Source organism: Lynx canadensis, chromosome C1 (genome assembly GCF_007474595.2).
Source record: "Lynx canadensis isolate LIC74 chromosome C1, mLynCan4.pri.v2, whole genome shotgun sequence".
NCBI lineage: Eukaryota > Metazoa > Chordata > Mammalia > Carnivora > Felidae > Lynx > Lynx canadensis.
Window position 1 is genome coordinate 43,248,221 of NC_044310.1, and position 18,101 is coordinate 43,266,321.

Here is an 18,101-nt window from a genome sequence, read left to right on the forward strand (position 1 = left end):
CCCGGCACTCGACGGGGTCCCAGTAAACGATGGCGGGGGTGCACCAGCGAACCTGGTGAGAATCGTTTCGCCCTGCCTTCCGTCTTGGCCTGGTTAACGCCTACACAGCCTTCCAGGTTTTAGTACATTTTCTCCTTGCAGAAAAAGCCTGCCTTGCTCCACCACCGTGCAAGGACTTCTTGACCTCCCCTGGTCTCCAGGGCTCGCTTCTACCACTGCGATTGCTGTTTTCTGCCCATCTTTACCAGCCTGTGAGCACTTAGAGCGCAATGATCAGGAATTTTCTGGTGTCTGGGTCGCCAGGGCCGGGCACGCAGTAGTTGCTCACTAAAGGTTAACTGTAGAGTGAGCAAGTTCTGGCTGTCTGAGCGGCATAAGCATAATTCGCGGCTCACACAAAGGGTGACTTCGGCCTCGCCACACTGGACCCCTGTGGTCAATTGGAAAGACTTTACATCTGACTCACATACACACACACACACACACACACACACTCACTCACACTTACACTTAGTGTATTTGTTGAGCTGACATCCTGATCAGGCTTTATACATGCAGGATCTCTAATTCTCAAAACAATCCGGCAAGCTTGAGGTGATTATCCTCATTTTATAAAGAAAAAGCTGAGGCTTAGAATATGAGAAGGGTACTTTGGTCGAATAGGTATCAGGAATGAATCGCAATGCACAAATTCAGGTGGGCAAGTATATTAAACACCTCATGCCCCATTTCAGATCCTCCTGGTCTCATCTGCTGCTTATTTCATCACCATGTATCTTACTCCACTCCAGCAGGTAGAACCTAAGTGGGCTTCACCTCAGGCCCATGCCTCAGCGTTCTCACCTGCCTCATGGCTTGTGTCCTGATCCCATGGGGTCCTGGGGCTGTTGGAACTGGTCAGCACCAGGACAGGAACAGCCCAGAAGGGCCGGGGTGGGGAGTGGTTGATGCCTCATGGACACGTTTTTGACCGATGGGGTCAGCAACTGATGCTTCTCTCTTTTTCTCCTCAGAAAGACTCTTCAGATATTTCATACAGCTTTCTAACTCTCTTGTAGGATCGAGCAGCAAGTGCCTCAGGAAGTGGCCAATTTGATAATGCATCCTTGCAACGGCGCTCCTTCCTTTCCTGCTTTATAACCCCTGTCCGTCACTCCCGGTTCTTGGACTCACACTTGCCAGTGAAGTACTCATATGAGGAACCTACACTAAGGCACACTGGTACCACGAGTGGCCCCAGTAAGCAGCCCTCAGGTGGAATTTTAGAACTGGACTGCTCAGCAGTCAGATGGCAACAGTCCCATCGCTGGTGGTCAATGTGTGTGTTGGGGGGAGGTGATAACAGCTAGGCTATATATTTCTTCTCTTAGAAACAGAAATAAAGGTTATATCGGTTTATTAGTTATAATGATATAAAAGTTTTGGCTCAAACTGAGATAAGAATCAAAGATTACTGGTTTAAAACAGTGATTCTCAGCTGTAGGATATTTTGCCCCTAGGGGGTATTTGGCAACGTCTAAAGTCATTTTTGATTGTTATAACTTGTGGGGTGCTACTGGAGTGCTCCTGGCCCTCATACTTCTAAACATCCTACAGGGCACAGGATAGCCCTTCATAACAAAGAAGTATCTAGTCCAAAATGTGGACTATTGGTGTCAAGGGTAAAAAACTGAGCTCAAATGTTCAGATGTCCTTAACTTGTCTGCCCAAGTATGATAAAGTAGATGAGCTCAGCCGCTGATGCTAATTCCACCTCTACTGCTCTGAAGGGGAATGAACCAGTGAGAGATGGAACCCATCCCACCCTCCCACCCCAGATAGAATGAGGGAAGCATGAAGGGGGAAGGAAAGCTGAGGAGCATCTTGCTCTGATGGACAGGGATGAGGGAGGTAAAGGGGACACTCTGGTTAGATGCTGCATGTGATCCTGACTTAGTCCCCTAGCTTTTTGCTGGTGACCACATAGGTGAGCCATGTTCCAGAAAGCATCTCCACCACTCCCGTGAGCAACACCCATCACAAGGAGAGGGCTGCTGGCACTGTGGGAGCATCTCACCCTGACCCTAGGACTGCTTTAATCTTTTTCTTTTGGATTTCCTAACACACAGCCCTCTTGTCCTTTTTTAATGCGCCCGGTGTTAAGGGCTAAGATTGTTTGAAGCCACCGTGTGGGCAAGGGAGACCTGAAATAGGCCGCTGGCCCTTGCTCAGTGTAGGCCAGAGCCATCCTGCAACAAACAGGACACAAGACTCGTATAAGTGTCCCCCTCCCCCTACCAAAATTTGATCATAAAAATTTGTAAACCAACTGCAAACATTTTAAAAGACAAAATAACAGATTTCAAAGACTTTGTAAACTGAGTGGGCTAGTCCCAGATACTCGGTAGTTAGCAGTACGTGGGAGACAAAGTGGAGAAGCATGGCTTGGCCTGCATTCTATTGCATGCCCTGTCTGATAGAGAGGTTAAGTGATTCGGCTTTGGTCATACAGCTGGGTGCAGATCGGGCCAGTGGTGTGTTGGAGCATTCTCGGACCAGTTCGTGAGAGCTGGTTGCTAAATTCTCAGGAATCCTGTTATTCTCAGGAGCCAGTTATTAAATCCAGCCATTATTAAAGTTAAATTATATAAGCTTACAATTAAAGAAATTATATGAACAATAAATTATTTTAACAACAGAGGTAATAATGTTCAAAACACTGCTTTCTAAGTATTTCTCTACATTTTACCATTATCTATTCTCCTGAAGCTGTATCTATCTTATACATACAGTGTGCTTCTGATAATCTCTTCCCAATCTCTTCAGTGATGTCACATTGGTAGCTTAAAATGAGCAGTGGTGAAATTAATTACATCACAGAAATAGGCAAAAGCTACATGTCTGGGATTGATTTACTGTGATGTTAATTGTCTAGACCAGGGCTGGCAATCTTTTTCTAGAAAGTCCAGAATAGTAAATATATTTCAGCAGAGTCTGTTGCAACTAGTCAAATCTGCTGTTGTAGCACAAAAGTAGACATAGGCAAAAGTATAAATGAATGGCAGGCTGTATTCCAAAAAGCTTTATTTATAAAAATAGGCAGAGGGCCAGGTTTGGCCATAATTTACCACAGTTTACCAGCCCCTGGTCTAGATTTAAGAAAGTGATGGAGAAAACGTTAAAGTGCAGGTTAAATATAAAAATACATGTTGTATCTGTAGTAGTAATATTGTGAATAACACAAAAAATTGAGGCAGTATTCTTTGAGTATTCAAAAACAACATCATGAACAAACAAGTCAAATTTTGACATATGTGTTTATTTTTTCACTTTCACCTTCCTCCTTCACCTAAAGAAAAGTATTATTAACACTCATGTCCAAACTATCCTATTTCTCAATTGCAAACATAGGTGGACTGAAGAAAAGTATTTGCCAAAAAGCAATGAAAGCATCCTATGAAAACTAATTGGCTAGATGGGATTTGCAATAGGAATATCTTATATTTTATTGTCATTTGTAAATTTTTTACTTCACATCCTTTATATCTGTAAAATTGATGACAAACTTACAGATGTATGCATGCTTTTTTTTTTTTTTCTTGTTTCCTGAGACAACCAGTGGTTGAGCTTTAGGCTCAGACCCAGATCTCTCTGCAAAGCCCACAGGGAGCCGCGAGTTTTCCAAACCTCAGCTGTGTAGGGCCACCACCATGATTCCCACCCTAGCTGGCAACTACCTGCAACTATGCTGTCTTATTTATATAACCCCCACTCGCCTTTGAACAAAAATTGACAGAAGGTTAGTATCTTGGCTTTGCAGATATCAAATTAATCTTTAAAAAAAAATTTTTTTTAATTTTTTTTTAACCTTTATTTATTTTTGAGACAGAGAGAGACAGAGCATGAACGGGGGAGGTCAGAGAGAGAGGGAGACACAGAATCTGAAACAGGCTCCAGGCTCTGAGCCATCAGCACAGAGCCCGACGCGGGGCTTGAACTCACAAACCGTGAGATCATGACCTGAGCCGAAGTCGGATGCTTAACCGACTGAGCCACCCAGGCGCCCCAAAAAAAATTTTTTTTAAGTAGATGCTGAACTGTATCAGATGTCTTTTCTACGTTTAATGAGGAATCACATGATCTTTCTACTTTAGTCCTTTAAGATGCTATGCAGTAAATGATTAACTCAGCAGGTCTGAGTTGTCTAAATCCTGCACATTTCAAATGAAAGTTTGTCTATTGCCTGGCTACTGGAAGATCCCTTCTAAGCCCTTGGAATATCCTGCCATTAAGAGAGTCCTTATTTACCTGAGGCTTTGGGCCACACCAGATAATTTATACTAACAATGTGATTCTGGTAGATACCTTGGGCCGTATAGTATCAGTTTGACCTCTGGAGATGTTGGAGACTGAAGGTCAGCCACAAGAAAGTGTCAGTCATGCCAGTATGATCAACCGTCAAAAGCCTTGGACGTCAATGCTGGGTGAGTGTTTCTCCATTTTGCCACCCATTTCTACTGGGAGAATTAAGCAATGTCTGTAAACCTCACTGAGTGAGGACAGTTGGGGGCTTTCTCTTGGTCTCTCCTACATCCTGCCCTGTGTCCCTTTTCTGTGCTGATTTTAATCTGTATCCTTTCACTGTAGTATCTTTTCAACTGTATCCTTTTAACTGTAATTGAACCAGAGGGTGGTCTTGAGAACCGTTGAACACAAATGGCAAACTGCTTGGATTCTGTTGCATTTCATTAGCTAATGTTGCTGAGAATTCCAGGAATTTTTAGATCTATGTCCATAAGTGAAATGGACCTATACTTTTCTTGTACAGTCTTTATCCAGCTTTCAAATTAAGGTTATATAGCTTCATAAAATGAACTGAGAGGCATTCTCTCTTTTGCTATTTCCTGGAAATCTTGTGCAAGGCAAGTATTATCAATCCCTTGAAAGTTTGGCTAAACTCTTTTGTAAAGTGATGTGAGGCTAGGATTATTTTGGTGGGAAAGATGTTAGGGGTTAGAGTTTCAATTTAAAAAAAATTTTTTTTCAACGTTTATTTATTTTTGGGACAGAGAGAGACAGAGCATGAACGAGGGAGGGGCAGAGAGAGAGGGAGACACAGAATCGGAAACAGGCTCCAGACTCTGAGCCATCAGCCCAGAGCCTGACACGGGGCTTGAACTCACGGACCGCGAGATCGTGACCTGGCTGAAGTCGGACGCTTAACCGACTGTGCCACCCAGGCGCCCCTAGAGTTTCAATTTTAAATGGACATTGATCTTTTCAAATTTCTGTTCCTTTTTACCAACTTCAGTATCTTGATATTTGTCAGAAAGGTACATGTCATCTAAGGTTTTTAATATACTGACACGTTGTTCAGATCTCATTTTATTTTTAAAATCTCTGTTGTGTCTGTTCTTTTAAAAAAAATGTTTATTTATTCATTTATTTTGAGGGAGAGAGGGATTGTGGGAGAAAGAGAAAGAATATCCCAAGCAGGCTCTGCACTGCCAGCGTGGAGTCCCACACCGGGGCTCGATCTCACAACTATGAGATCATGACCTAAGGCAAAATCAGGAGTTGGACGCCCAACTGACTGAGCCACCCAGGTGCCCCTCTGTTGTGTCCATTCCTACTAGTGTTTATTTGAGATTTTAATTCTTTATCAGATTTTGTTAGAGATTTATTTATCTCAGTAATCATTTCAAGGAAAATTTTTTGAGTCATTTGTTTTTTCCTTCTAGCTCTCCATTGCCACCCATCCACCCAACCCCACCAATTTATTCTTTTCTTTCCTTATCTTTATGATTTCCTTGTGAGGGCGGCTTACTCTATTGTCCTTTTTCTCATCATGCATTTGAATCTTTAGTTCATTTTTTCATTCTTTCTTGTTTTATTAAAAGAAAGTATTTTTGGTATTGTTTTAGCTGTGACACACATTATGCTTTCATTGTTATTCACTTCTAAATATTTTATAATTTCCCAAATGACTTCTTCAATCCAAGGCTTATCTGACAGCATGCCTTATAGTTTCAAGGTATAAGGGATTTTTTAGCTAACATTTTGTTACCAAATTTCTAATTTAATGATGTACAAGTCAGTGGTTATTAGTACACTCACAGAGCTGTGTATCCAGCCTAATTATATAATTTTAGAATACTTTCATCACAATCGCTTCTCGGCCTTTTGGCTAAGATCAAGTGTAGAATACTTTCATCACCCCAGAAGAAACTTTGTACCCATAGCAGTCATTCCCAATCCCCATCACCACTCTCATAGTCCCTGGGAACCACTAATCTACTCTGTCTTTATAGAGTGGCCTATTCTGGGCATTTCATTTAAGTGGAAAAGTACAATATATAGGTTTTTAAAACTTTTTCAATATATAGTTTTTTTTTGTTTTGTATTTATTTATTTATTTATTTATTTATTTATTTTTCAATATATGAAGTTTATTGTCAAATTGGTTTCCATACAACACCCAGTGCTCATCCCAATATATAGTTTTTAAAGACTGGCTTCTTTCACCTAGCATAATGTTTTCAAGGTTTAGCCATATTGTAGCATGTATCAATCAATATGTCTTTCCTTTTATTGCTTAATAATATCCCATTGTGTGGATATACTACAATTTGTTTATCATATTACAGTTAACAGAATTTAGGTCATTTCTACTTCTTGGCTATCATGGATTATGCTACTGTAAACATTCATGTACAAGTTTTGTGTGAACATGTTTTAATTTCCCTTGGGTATATACCTAGAAGTAGAATTGCTGGGTCACATGGTTCCTTTCCTGAACTAATGCTGTAAAATTTGTATTCTTTGTTGTGTGTGACTACTGAAGTCTCTGCTTGGTTGCTTTAGTGGTTAGCTAATGATTGCACAGATTTCCTTAACTGCCTGGAAGGAATAAGTCTCTCAGACTTTGCTGAGGGACTCTGTGTGAATGTTGGCTCATGCCTCCAACGCTGAGTCAGACAGGTGACCGCTCTTAGCCTTCACTTCCTACTTGTTCAGAGCCTCAAGGTCAGCCAGAGACAGAGATTAGGGCCTTCTTGGGTCTTTCTTGTGCATGCCTACAGCCCCACACATGCACATGGCCTTCTGGATTTCCAGGAATATTTTGGAGCTTTGCGAAACCCCCTATGGACGTCTCATTCCTCAATTTTTTTCTTTTTAATTTTTTTGGTCAGCCTCTCATTACCCCAAACTTATTACACCACCTCAGACAATTGTAGTGTTGAAGAATTACCACTGATATTTTGACAAATACCCTGCTTTTATAGAGTGAGCTCTGACTTAGGTCAAATAAAACCAAGACCCAAGAATGGAGCTTTCCAAGGAAGTCATTAGACAAGTCAAATAATGGAAGTTCTCTGAGGATAGGACTTTTTTTGAAGAGCTCCCAACCCATTCTTCCACCTCCCGTGTGTACTTGATGGCTGTTTTTCACAGCAACCATGGTTGCAAAGCTGTTGTTTTTCAACTGGAGCTGTGTGAGGGGCATGGGAATAGAGTGAGTTAAAACATCACAAAGCTCTTACCAAGATTCAGCTGTTTTTCTTGAATAGACACTTTTCAGATTATTGCAAGCTTTTCTCTGGTTAATTTAAAGAATTCTGAAAAAAAAGTTGATTTTGACCATTTTTGCCATTGTTCTCATCACCTTTATAAAGGAGTGAATTTTCCAAGATCCTTACCCTTCCTTCCATTCCAGAAGTGCTTCTAAGTCATTTACATTAAATGCGATTATTTTCTATATTTAGACACTTCAGTCATCTTTTTGCACATTACTTACTTCCAAGCCCTCTTCATATTCCTTACTATCTTTCATTAGCTAGGTTAATTTTTTTTCTTGCTAATTCAAAGTGATACATCCATTTTATTTTGTTGCTTCTAACTCATTTTTTTCTAGAAGCTTATTAAAGTCATGCATACTATCCAATGAACAAGAAAATACCCCGGCACATTCTCTAGAGTTTTGTTTCTGTATTGTTATTATATACATTCTGGTACTTGCTCTGTTGTCTATTCTGACACTTGCTCATTTAGAAAATGATAAACTTTACAAACAAACTCACTCATTCTTATTTTCCTTAGCCCATGGCATTTTCCTGGATTCATTTCTCTTCTTGCTGAAGAGTTTCCTGTAATAATGTTTTCAAGATGTGTCTCTGTGGCAAACCTTCCAATGGCTATATGTGCCTCATAATATCTCAAATTTATTTTACCCTCATGTTTAAATATTAATTTAACAGAACATGAAATTCAGTCACTTTCCCTCAACACTTGACAAATATTATTCCCTTTTCTACTTGTCTCCAATGGTTCTTATCATTTTATCCATTTGTAGATAATCTGCTCATTTTTCTAGGTGGGACCGTGTATTGTGTTGTGGTATTATATTGTATCTTATTGTATTGTATTGTATTGTATTGTATTGTATTGTATTATATTTTTTTAGAGAAGTTTTAGGTTCCCAGAAAAATTGTAAGGAAGAGAGAAAGATATTTCTCCTGTACCCCTGTCCCACATATGCACAGCTTTCTCCATTATCAATATCTCCCATCAGATGGTTCATTTGTTACAGTTGATAAACCTACACTGACACATCATAATCATCTGAAGTCCATGGTTTACATTAGGGTTCACTCTTAATGTTGTACATTCTTTGGGTTTGGACAAATGTGTAATGACATGTATCCACCATTATAGTATCATACAGAGTACTTTCAATGCCCCCCCCCCAAATCCTCTGTGTTTCTCCTGTTCACCCCACCCCAAGCCCTTGGAATCCTCTGATATTTTCACTGTCTCCATAGTTTTGCCTTTTCCAGAATGTCATATGGTTCAAATCATACAATATGTAGCCTTCTGAGATTGGCATCTTTCACTTAATACTATACATTTAAGGTTCCTCCATGTCCTTTCATGCTCCTTCCTTTTTAGCACTGAATAATATTTTCCAGTGTCTGGATGTATCCCAGTTTATTTATCCATTCACCTACTGAGGGAAATCTTGGTTGCTTCCAAGTTTTGGCAGTTGTGAATAAAACTACCATAAATATCTGTGTGCAGGGTTTTGTGTGGACTTAGGTTTTCAACTCCTTTGGGTAGATATCAAGGAGCGGGATTACTGGATTGTATGGTAAGGGTATGTTTAGTTTTTTAAGAAACTGCTACACTGACTTGAAAAGTAGCTGTACCATTCTACATTCCAACCAGCAAAGAATGAGAGTCTCTTGCTGTGCACCCTCACCAGTGTTTGGTGGTATGGGTGTTCCAGATGTTGGCCTTTCTGATAGGCAGATGGTGGTATCTCATTATCGTTTTAACTTGCAGTTCCCTAATGACATACAATGTGGATCATCTTTTTATATGCTGATTTGTCATCTGTATGTCTTCTTTGATGAGGTGTCTGTTAAGGTTTTTGCCCCTTTTTTTTACTGGATCGTTTGTTTTCTTATTGTTGAGTTTTAAGAGTTCTTTGTATATTTTGGTAACAGTTTGTTATCAAATGTGTCTTTTGCAAATGTTTCTCCCAGTCTGTAGCTCGTCTTCTGAGTCTCCTGACAGTGTCTTTCACAGAGCAGAAGGTTTTGATTTTAATAAGTCCAGCCTATTCTTTCTTTCATTGATTGTATCTTTGGTGTTGTATCTAAAAAATCATCAACAAACCCAAAGTCATCTAGGTTTTCTGCTATGTTATATTCTAGAAGCTTTATAGTTTTGTGTTTTACGTTAGGTCTGTGATCTACTCAGTTCATTTCTGTGAAAGGTGTGAAGTCTGTGCCTAGACTTTTATTTTATTTTATTTTATTTTATTTTATTTTATTTTATTTTATTTTATTTTATTGTTTTGCACGTGGATGTCTGGTTCTTCCAGCACCGTTGTTGAAGAGACTGTCTTTTCTCCTTTGTCTTGTCTTTGTTCCTATGTCAGATTACTTGACTATATTTATGTGGTTCTGTTTCTGGGCTCCCTATTCTGTTCCATTGATACTTGTCTATTTTTTGCCAATAGCACACTGTCTTGACTATTATAGCTTTATAGTAATCCTTGAATTGGGGTAGTATCAGTCATCTGACTTTGTTCTTCTCATTCAATATTATGTGATATCTACCTTTTCTCCCTGGAAACTTACAGAAATTTCTCTTTGTGACCAATGTTCTTAAATTTCACTATAATATGACTAGGTGTGTTTTTGGGTTTGTTTAATGTTTGCTTATTTTTGAGAGACAGACAGAGACAGAGCACAAGCTGGGAAGGGGGGAAACACAGAATCCAAAGCAGGCTCCAGGCTCTGAGCTGTCCGTACAGAACTCAATACGGGGCTCAAACTCATGAGCCATGAGATCATGACCTGAGCCGAAGTCGGGTGCCACCCTGGCACCCCTGGGTGTGGTTTTTTCAATCTTACTTTCAATCTGAAGTCTTACATATTTCTCTAATTATAGTGGTTTTTAGTTGGGATTTCACGAAAGTCTTTTTCCCTATATTTGTTTCCCTCTGTGAATCAGGATAGGCTAGGTCACGCTGCAATAACTGATGACCCTCCCCCCACTGCCTCCTTTGATGTAGGTTGTTCAATTGAATCTTTTCCTTTAAGACGGTGTTTTATCTTTCTGAATGAACTCTTACTCTCCTAGGGGTTTTAGCCCCTTGTCCTGGTGATGAATACCTGAGAGAAGAGCCTAAAAAAACAAAAACAAAACAACACCTGTGTTCTGTGTTCTATGTGATGAATTGGGAGAGAAAGGTGTGGAGAGCTACCAAAGAGTGGAGAGGGCAGCTGTGTTACATACTCTGTATCAGTGTCCTGGCACTGCTCATTGTCACCTTTATCTAGAACCACCCAGTCCTTGGAGATATGGAGAGAGATTGTAAAAGGGGGACCACTTAGGACTTACCAGTCTGCCTGAATCTCAGTTAACCATGCCCCACTCTGGTCTGGTTTCAGCAGTAGTGATGGGCTGGCTACTGGTTTTTTTGTTTAGTTGTTTTTTTTAATAAGAGGAAGTGAAAGGGTCTCTCAGTGGAATGTATGGGACAGCAAATGGACACATGGAAACATGATAGTCCACCCTCTCTCCAGTCCCCAGTGCACAGCCATCGTCTTAGGTGTTGTCAGCTCTGTCCCGTGCCTTCACCAAGACCTACTCACCCTCTGTTGCCCGGGAAGCTCCCACAGTGTTCACATTAATTTGACAGATGGACCAACCACTTTGGTTCCTGGGGTGTTTCCAGGTGTCTCCATCCTGTTAGGAACTGTAATATTTCCCTCTAAATCAATCACTTTTGGGGGGATGATGCCCAACCCTTTATTTCTATTCTTATTTTTCTATTCAGAACATATTTATTTAGATTTACCTATATGTTTACCAGTTTCATTGCCACTACGCCTGCTTACATTTTAGACATTCCTCCTGAGAGCATTTTCCTTCTTCCTGAAAATTTTAGAAGTAATTTTAATGAAGTCTAGGATCATAAACTCAGTTTTTGTTTATTCAGGAATACTTTCCTTCATCCCCATTCTTTTCTTTTCTTTTCTTTTCTTTTCTTTTCTTTTCTTAAGGAATATTTGATAGATTTTTTTTAAGTTTTTATTTATTTATTTTGAGGGAGAGAGAGGGGCAGAGAGAGAGAATTCCAAGCAGGCATAGAGCCCAAAGCAGGGCTTAAACTCACCACCCAAACCATGAGATCATGACCTGAGCTGAAATCAAGAGTCAGACGCTCCATTGACTGAGCCACCCAGGCACCCCTCCTCCCCATTCTTAAAAGACAGTTTGGGGGGCGCCTGGGTGGCCCAGTCAGTTAAGCGTCTGACTTCAGCTCAGGTCATGATCTCACAGTTTGTGAGTTTGAGCCCCGCATCGGGCTCTGTGCTGACAGCTCAGAGCCTGGAGCCTGCTTCGGATTCTGTGTCTCCTTCTCTCTCTGCCCCTCCCCAACTTGTGCTCTGTCTCTCTATGTCTCTCAAAAAATAAATAAATGGAAAAAAAAAATTTTTTAAAGACAGTTGGGTTGAGCACACAATTCCTGATTGCCAGTTATTTTTTCCCTCAATACTTTGAAGATATTCCACTACCTTCTGATTTCCATTGTTGCTGCTGAGGACTCTGCTGTTGCACTTGGTGCCCCACCTAAATCTTCATGACTACCTGCTACATCCATTCCCCAACTTCTGTGGTGATTACTCATGGCTCAGGGCTTCCTTTTTCTCTGGAGAATTACCCTTCAGCAGAAGGATGCTGCTTTGTCTGGAAATGTCTGGGAGGTGATATGTGTAGCCAGTAACTGAGTGATAGGAGTATACTAATGGTTGACCCCTCTTTGCCTCAAATTGATATAACTCAGTGGTGCCATACATGATCCAGAGCATCCTCTTGGGATCAGGGAAAGACTAGACCTCACCTGAAACCACATTTTACTTAGCTTCTTCCCTTGCCCTGTCCTGCTTTCCTATACCTTAGAGGTTCTCCTGAGAGCCCTGTCAGTAAATCATGTGCCGGAGGATCTTGTCTCAGGCTCTGCTTCTAGGAAAGCTGACTCAAAATTGCTGTCAATATGATTCTCATTTCTTTGTAGGGGACTGTTTCTTCCCTCTGACTTTTTTTTTCTTTGCTTGCTTGCTTTTACTTATTTCCTGTCCCCCCCCCCCCATGCCTACTTCAAGATCTTCTCCTTGTTCTTGTCTTTGTGTGTGTGTGTGTGTGTGTTCCATAGCTTCACTAAAACAGCGTACTGATTACTTTTTGTAAATGTTACTCTGAATTGCTTTAACTTCTCTTTCATGTTTTCAAATAACATTTTTTCATGTTTTTCAAATCCTTTGATTTGCATGGCATCCCAAGTAATTTCTTTATACATCATTCTAGCTAATTCTTTCTTCAGGGGTTCTTAATCTGCTATTTAAACCACCCACTGAGTTTTTAATCCAGCCATTATGTATTCATTTTCTAAAAGTTCTGTTTGGTTCTTTAAAAATCATTTTGGATAACCCATGAATGCTTTTTTTTTTTTTTTTCCAATAATCCAGGAAGGCAAATACTTAATAGTTTGCTGGTAGAAGCTGGCCTTTGTTGTCAGGGTTCCCTGGCTCCTATGAATGAATTAAACTTTTAACACATAGTTATAATTATTTAAATAGGCTGTATTTGATAATCCCACTACCTGAAATTAAGGATTTCAATGTCTTTTTTCTGCTGACTCTCACTCATGGTGGTTTGTTTCTTTGTACTACTCGTGGTGGTAATCTTTGCATACTCATATCAGTTTTATCCTAATCTATGGAAATCCTCAGGTCTAAATATTTTTTCTTTTCTAATGGTTCTATTTGGCTCTTTTTTCAAATGCACACAGTCATTGTTGACACCAAGATACAGGGGATATCTTTTCAGAAAAGAGTTAATATTGATTCTTCCAGAAGCCAGTAGTCACTGCCGACACAGGACCCCTTACATATCCTTCCAGGAGTCTCTGTCCCAATGTAGGAAACTCAGAATAGGCCGCTCTGTCCTATAGTATGTTCCGGACTTCCTTGCACAATCACAGAACTGATATTGCCATTTTCCCTCAGGGCTGCTTTAACTTTTACATTTGCCCAAACCATTTTGCCCAGCTCCCTATTTTGGTTTTACCCAACGATATTATTTATGCGTGTGTACACTTACATGTCAATGTTTGGAGGTTTTCCTTTATCTCCTGTGAAAGTAATACATTAAAATAGTTTTTGGGGGGTTGCCTGCATGGCTAGGCGGGTTAAGCGTCCGACTTTGGCTCAGGTCATGATCTCACGGTTCCTGGGTTCGAGCCCTGCATCAGGCTCCCCACTGTCAGCACAGAGCCTGTTTTGGATCCTCTGTCTCCCTCTCTCTCTCTGGTCCTCTCCCTTTTGCATGCTGTCTCTCTTTCTTTCAAAATAAATAAATAAACATTAAAAAAAATTAAATAGTTTTTTCATGGAAAAGCTAGTTGTTTTGTGAGCAAAAGGCTGACATACTGCTAGCAATTCTTAACTAGTGTTTCTATTATTCAAAATTTCGGGGCGCCTGGGTGGCGCAGTCGGTTAAGCGTCCGACTTCAGCCAGGTCACAATCTCGCGGTCCATGAGTTCGAGCCCCGCGTCAGGCTCTGGGCTGATGGCTCAGAGCCTGGAGCCTGTTTCCGATTCTGTGTCTCCCTCTCTCTCTGCCCCTCCCCCGTTCATGCTCTGTCTCTCTCTGTCCCAAAAATAAATAAACGTTGAAAAAAAAAATAAATAAATAAAACAAAATTCCAAGCCTGCACAGAAAGTAAAGGACAATTCAGTGAAATCTCGTGTACCATCACCTATGTGCACTTACCACATCCTCGTTTTCCTTCTTTTTTTAATGGTTTTGTGAGCTCACTCTTTAAACTTAAATATATATATTTTTTAATTTTTTTGTTTATTTGTTATGTTTCTTTTTGAGATGGAGAGAGAGAGTGCAAGCAGGGGAGGGGCAGAGGGAGAGAGAGAATCCCAAGCAGGCTCCAGTGCCTGACATGGGGCTTGAACCCACAAACCATGAGATCATGACCTGAGCCGAAGTTGGATGTTCAACTGACTGAGCCACCCAGGCGCCCCTAAATATGTTTATTTTAGAGAGAAACTGTATATCAACCTCCATGAAATGGAAAACCACGATCTCTTGCCATTAATAGAATGTAGCTATACTAATAAATACAATGAAAATCAAAGTCATTAAAAATTAAGAAAATAAATGATAAAATATAAAAGTAATAATCTATTTATACAAATACATATCTAAAAAACTTTTTAGTGAGAATAATGGAACAATACATGATCAATCAGTAACACAGATATATTAAGCTCATTGTCTTTTTTTTTTTAATGTTTATTATTTATTTTTGAGAGAGAGAGAGAGAGAGAGACAGAGCGTGAGCAGGGGGGAGGGGCAGAGAGAGAGGGAGACACAAAATCCGAAGCAGGCTCCAGGCTCTGAACTGTCAGCACAGAGTCCAAGACGGGGCTCGAATTCATGAACCATGAAATCATGACCTGAGCTGAAGTCAGACGCGTAACTGACTAAGCCACCCAGGCACCCCTCATTGTCTCTTTATTTAAGATAAGGATTTGTTTCTAGAATAATAAAATGAGTCTGTTGTTTGGTTTCAGTGCTACAGCACCAAGAATCCCAACTCCCAACACATATCTGCAATTGGAAAGGAAAGGCAAAACATATTTAATCCCTTTCTAGATTTCAGTGAAACATGTTTATACCTACTTTGCATTATAAACAGTTGTCAGCTTTCTGAAGTGACGGTTAATGTATCACTGAAAATAACAGAAGTGCTGGAGGTTTGAAATGTTTATGGGCAGGCTGTGTAACATGGTGTATCATAGGTCCACCCCAAGTCTCAGTGATCTGTAGGAGGTCGCAGAGAACTTAGCATATAGTCATACTCACAGCTATGCTTTCACAGCGAAAAATATAAAACAAAATCAGCAAAGGGAAAAGGCACAAGGGGCAAAGTCCAGAGAAAACCAGTCCAGAGAAAAAGTTGTGACAACATGTATGAGATATTGTCTCCCAAGGAAGCTCATCAGAGACTCAGTACCTAAGGTTTTATTTTACTGGGAGCTGGTCACATCGGCATCCTCTGTCTAGCACACACCTGAATTCCAGAGTCCCAGAAGGAAAGCAGGTGTTCGGCATAAGGTGTTCAGCAGGTGTTCACACTGTTTTCATAAACAGTTCCTTCACAGTGAACCACTATTTTCCGTGGTGGGAACCCTTCTAAAATCCAAGTTCGCGAGCCCCAGTAAAGCGCCAATCTCACAAGAAGGACTGTTTAACTTAACTCTTTTCTGAAGACGTAGCTCACCACTATACTATCTACTTTGGTCTTACCCTAAGTGATAATAACTATGAAATGATAGGGGTTTTTTTAAGTTTATCTACCTATTTTGTAGGGGGTGCAGAGAGAGAGAGAGAGAGAGAGAGAGAGAGAGAATCCCAAGCAGGTTCCATGCCATCAGCGCAGAGCCCAGTGCAGGGCTCAAACCCACAAACCATGAGATCATGATCTGAGCCGACACCAAGAGCCAGATGCCCAACCAACTGAGCCACCCAGGTGCCCCAGTTTTGGTGTGCTTTTTATAGGTAATACAAATTGAAAGAAATACATAACCATTAAAATTTTAAATATTAATGTTGACATCATCTCATACCCATTGGGATGGATAGTATAAAAACAAAAAGAAAACAAACAAAACAAAACACAACACAAAATAGCTAGTGTTGGCAAGGATATGGAGAAATTGAAATCCTTGTGCACTGTTGGTGGGAATGTAAAATGATGAAGCCTTTACGGAAAACAGTTCCTAAAGAAATTAAAAGTGGAATTACCATATGATTCAGCACTTCCACTTCTGGGTATATACCCAAAAGAATTGAAATCAGGGTCTTAAAAACCTATGTTCGTAGCCGATTATTCACAATAATAACTAAAATATGGAAGGAACCCAAGTGACCATCAGTAGATGGGATAAGCAAAATGTGTTACATACATACATTGGAATATTATACATATTATCCATACAGTGGAATACATATATTGGAATATTAATCAGCCTTAAATTAGGAATGAAATTCCTCAATATGCTACAGCATGGATGAACCTTGAGAACATTATGCTAAGTGAAATAAGCCGGTCACAAAAAAGACAAATATTCTATGATTCCATTTATATGAGGTACTGAGAGTGGTCAGATTCACAGGCAAAAAACCAATGGTGGTTGCTTGAGGCTGAGGGATGTGGAGAATGGGGAGTTATTGTTTAATGAATATAGTTTCAGAATTGCAAGATGGAAAGAGTTATATGGGTGGATGATGATGATGGTTGTATAATAGTGTGAATGTTCTTAATGCCACTGAATTGTATGCTTAAAACTGTTTATGGCGGTAAATTTTATGTTTTGTGTACTTTACCACAAAAAAAAATCAAAAGTAAAAAAGTAATAGGAACAGTGATTATATAGATCATATCGTTCCAATAACTGTTTACATAATAACTCTATTTTTACAAAAGTAAAGGGATGAGGAAAGATACACTATGCTAACACTAATCAAAAGAAAGCTGGAATGGCTACACTAATTTCAGAGCAAACTTCAGAGCAAGAAAAATTACCAAGAAGGAGCATTACATAATGATGAGGGATCAATTCTCTAAGAAAACATAACAATCTTTAATGTGTATGTGCCTAACAACAGAGCATTAAAATGCATGAGGCAAAAACTGATAGAACTGAAAGAAGAAATAGAGGAATCCACTATTATAGTTGGAGACTTTAATGTCCCTCTATCAGAAATGGACAGATCTAGCAGACAGAAAATCAGTAAGGACATAGTGGAACTTAACAGCAGCATTGGTCAAGTGGATATAATCGACATATATAGACTACTTCATCCAACAACAGTGGAATATACATTTTTCTCAAACTTACATGGAACATTCACCAAGATAGACCACATTTTGGGCTATAAAATATACCTTAACAAATTTAAAAGAGTAGAAACTATATTATATATGCTCTCAGGCCACATTGGAATCAGACTAGAAATCAATAAGAGAAAAATACCTAGAAAATTAGAAAAGAAGAAAGATTTAAAGTCCGTAATCTAAGCTTCTACTTGAGGAAACTAGAAAAAGAGAGAGAGACAATTAACTCTAAAGTAAGCAGGGGAAAATAAATAATAAAAATTAGAACAGAAATCAATGAAATTGAAAACAGGAATTCAATAGAGAAAATCAAGGAAGCCAAAAACCAGAGGTTTATTGATAAACTTCTAGCCAGGCTAACTAAGAAAAAATTCTAATATTGGAAATGAAAGAGGGCACGTTACTAGAGATCCCAGGGATATTAAAGGGATACTCTAAATAGTTCTATGCCCACACGTAATAACCAAAATAAAATGGATTAATTCTTTGAAAGACACAACGTGTGAAAACTCATACCAGAAGAAATAAACAATCTGAATAGATCTATATCTATTAAAGAAATTGAATCAAGAGGCACTTGGGTGGCTCACTTGGCTAAGCTTCCGACTTCAGCTCAGGTCATGATCTCACG

General features: G+C 39.6%; 1 protein-coding gene across 2 annotated transcripts in view; it reads left to right on the plus strand.

The window, feature by feature from the left end:
• Positions 1 to 1,162: 1,162 nt before the first annotated feature.
• Positions 1,163 to 18,101, plus strand: part of DIO1 (iodothyronine deiodinase 1) — a 39,499-nt gene continuing 22,560 nt past the window's right edge. The window contains exons 1-2 of one of the 2 annotated variants that reach the window (XM_030324255.1): positions 1,205 to 1,239; positions 4,341 to 4,463. The gene's annotated coding sequence lies outside the window, so the exon portion shown is untranslated. Of the gene's footprint in view, positions 1,240 to 4,340; positions 4,464 to 18,101 lie in introns of both variants that reach the window. The other variant, XM_030324256.1, reaches the window with a different exon arrangement.